The following is a 4,036-nucleotide window of genomic DNA, read 5'->3' on the forward strand; positions in this document are numbered from 1 at the left end:
GACGAGAGCCCTCCAACAAACGGACGCGTTCGCGACGATTTCTACGAAACCTGGTGATCGTATATTTTGCCCGATTTTATTTTTCATACTTTCGAGATCGAATTTCTCGAGCGATACATTGAAAAATCAACTGAATTTTGCGGGACGAGATTCGTGAATTTGTTTCGTGTTTTCGGAATGAACTTCTTCAAACTTTGTATCTGAAAAATAACTAAATTTTAGAAAGAAGACTTGTAACTACACGTTTCTTGCTTTTGAAATCAATTGTTTCAAACTCCGTGCCCGGAAACAAGCTAAAGGCGAAAAGAACGTAGAAATCATTACTTTCCGTGTCTCTCTAATAATTTTCCTCGAGCTTTGAACCTGAAACCGAGATAATTTTACGGGACCTCTCAAGTTACCGCGAGAAAATGACGACGAATGTAGGGAAGAAAGATTGCGTCGCCATTTCAGCGAAAACGAACTAAATTTCACAAAGAAAACCTTTGTAACAATACGTTTCATATTTTCGAAATCAACCGTTTCAAACTGCGTACCCGGAAACGAGCTGTAGACGAGAAGAACGTTCAAATCTTTACTTTGCGTGTCTTTCTAATAATTTTCCTCGAGCTTTGAACCTGAAACCGAGTTCAATTTTGCGGGACCTCTCAAGTTACCGCGAGAAAATAACGACGAATGTACGGAAGAAAGATATCATCGTCATTTCAACGGGTAGAATAGAAATCCCTCGAGCGGAATTGAATCTCGGAAGAAACGGCGCTTAATCTTTGGATCGCAAGCGAGATGATTCCGCTGAGCGAGCAGAACCGATTCTCTAAATAAACGGATCTCTTCGCTTTTATTCGAGCCCATCGTCGCGCCTTGTTCCGGCCTGTTCTCTGTCGGACGTGACGTCCTTTCTTTAAATGGTATTGGCCACCGATCCGAGTGGTATCGTGGCACATGATACGCGAAAGCAATCTGAAGCGAGCGTGGGTGGTCCCTGGACATCTGCGTCCATTAAACGCTGACCGAAAAAAAAATCGTCTCGACAACCTTCATCCGTCCCTTAACACTAGAAGATGGAAGAAGAAGAAATAGCCCATTCTTGATGTCTTCTCTTTGCAATTATTAGAAAGATAACAGATGTTTCTCCGGACAATGATTAACACTGAAACTACCGAGCAGTTAAACTGACTTTTTGAAATTTTTCTATAGAAACTCCAAGAGTATATCTATTGAGAGTTTAATCGATTTATAAATCAGTTCTCGTATTGCTAAATCAATTTCTTTAATCATTTTCCAGCGAAACATCTATCTTTTTAATAATTGCAAAAAGAAGACATCGAGAATGGGTCATTTTCTCTCGTCTGCTGGGTTTAGTGTTGAGGAAATTGATTCAGCAATACGTAAACTGAATTATAAATCAACTAAAGTCTCAATAGGTGTACTCTTGGAGTTTCTATAGAGATATTTCGAAAAGTCAATTTAACTGCTCGGTAGTTTTAGTGTTAACACTAGAAGATGGAAGAAGTACCAAATGGGTCAAAATGATTTATTTATAATTGCTTCTTTTACAGTTACTGAGGAGGTACGTATACTTCTGCGAAAAATTATTAACGAAACTAATTCAGTGATAGCAAAACTGGAGTATTGCTCCATTGAAGTCTTAAAAGGGTTAAGGCACTCGACAATATTTTTCGTTATAAATAATTATTGTTTCCTATTGAAATATTGATAATACTGTTGCCAAGTAACATACAGGTAAATCTTACATAAATTAAGGGTTGGAACTAATTTATTTCTAAGGTTAAAATTGAATATTGAATTTCAGTGTTCATAATTTCGGCGTATCGAATCAAATGGCCAATGAGAGTCGCCACTCGAGTGCAAAGGGTTAATAAACGCACGGTTATGGTTTTTACACAGAAATTGGTAAAAGTCAGTTTAAGTGATCGGTAGTTCTAGTGTTGAAAAAGATCGTAGCAAAAATTAAACTTGATTTTGGCCAAAAGAGACCCTAGAGCCTGATCAAAGTTAAAATGTACAGAATAGTCGTAAAACTTTTGGATTACAAATACGGTAAGTCGGAGATGAAGAAGAATAATAAATGGCAGAAATGGAGCACTTTTTCTGTAAAGCTATTACATCGTAAGTATCATTGATACCTAATAAAACGAAATGTATCTATGGAAGTAAACTATATACAGATTATATACAGTCAAATCTGTTTTTGTGCGGTCCTTTTCTATGCGATTTATTTTGTGCGATTTTTTTTAATGCTAAATGATTCCATGTGTAATTTAATTATTTATTTTGTTAGAAAGCACTTTCTCGCTATTTCGTAAATTTCCGAACATTTTCTTTCATGCGGCCCCTATCTACCGCGCAAACGCAGGTTTGACTGTACAGAGAAGAATAGTTAAATAGGTCACTGTGTTAGATTCAGTACACCACTGGCGCTTAGGCAACCGCCTAAAGAGACTGTGACTATAACATTCCTCGTTCACTGGTTTCATTAACACATTGCGTGCAGGCCATTTTGTTCATTTCAACTGATATCGGTTACATTCAATTCATTTATTTATTATTCAACATATTTTCGAGAGTTTCCATTGCAAATGGAAATACCTTCAATCACACGCAAAAGGAATCGACTATCTACTCTTGTCAAAAATGTTAATGAAGTTATACAAGTATTTATTTAGTAATTTAGTACTTTAGTACTACGGTACACGAAGATCTTTTACGTTACCCGCATACAATGTGTTAAAAACTTTGTTTTATAGAAGCAAGAAAGGTATCTGATTAGCTGAGATCAGCGGAATTTAGTCTAACCTTCAAGTGATCTAATAGTTAGCGCTGCCGTCAAAAATCCAATTATTCGGACACCGGCGAGAACTGTTAGGAAGGTTTCGCTATTACTAAAAGCCCCTTTCCACTGAACGACGCCATTTCCGTCGTGATTCTCCGAAGTTTCGAGGGACTTTCGCTGATGGAATTGGACAGCCTCCGGGCTTCCATTATTCAATTGAATATCATGAAGCAAGGAAAGCATCGCGTCCAAGTAGAAGGACATCGTCAAAGGAGATTTTCGACAGGGAGAAGTTAAATGGAATCTTCCGAGCAGTTCGGGATGGATTTGGGAATACAAAAAGCTTTACGAGCCCGTGAACCTAATTATAAAGATTTATTTGGTCGATAATAATTTATTTCGTCGTCAGCGCAAAGTTCGTCTCGATACAAACTTGCATCTTCATTTCTTTCTTTTTCGTCGTTCGGTCAAAAACAACGCAGCATCGCAGAGCAATCTCCCTCCTCGTAACGCATACGCGCACAAACACACGCACATTCTTATAATACGCACGTTGTATGTTTTCTTACACAATGAAAATGATAAAAATGAATAAAGGAAACATTGAAATCTCTTATTTGACATCTAAAACGCTAACAGGCGGGCTGTGAATGTTAATATTTAATCATTCGATTGAAGGAGATTGGAAACAATGGGTGACGTTGATAGAATTTCGTCGGTGCAACGTAACGAATCGCAATTTCTCGAAATATTAAATCGAACACCGTGTCGGTTCTATCGCGATGGAATTCCAGCCGGAGAATTCAATTTTTCTATTTCTCGTGTGCCACTCTTCGTTCGCAATTACGAAGCGAACGAGGACCCGCGCGAGAAGTACCGGTGAAACAAGCTTTCTAAAGTGTTACTGAATTGAGAAAGAATTGCTCGTTGCAAAGGGAGAAAACTTGTTACTGCAATCGCTGTTTCATTGTACGCTGAAGGTGTCGCCGTTTCGTTTCGCGTTAATCTTAATTAGCTGAAACTACCGACGAGAGGAGTACCGGGTTTTATTTAATCCCGGATTCTCTGTATTTTCTATTCATAGGGGAAGAATTTTATTATTTATTATTTGAAACTGTTGACGCAAGAAGTACGGAGTTCTGTTTAATTTTGGATTCTCTGTATTTTGTGTTCGGAGAAGATAGATTTAGTTTTTTTGGGGAGATCCGAATTTTCTGTGTGTCGTGTATTGTAACAGTTCAG

The sequence above is a fragment of the Nomia melanderi genome, chromosome 10, assembly GCF_051020985.1.
Source record: "Nomia melanderi isolate GNS246 chromosome 10, iyNomMela1, whole genome shotgun sequence".
In the NCBI taxonomy this organism is placed as follows: Eukaryota; Metazoa; Arthropoda; class Insecta; order Hymenoptera; family Halictidae; genus Nomia; species Nomia melanderi.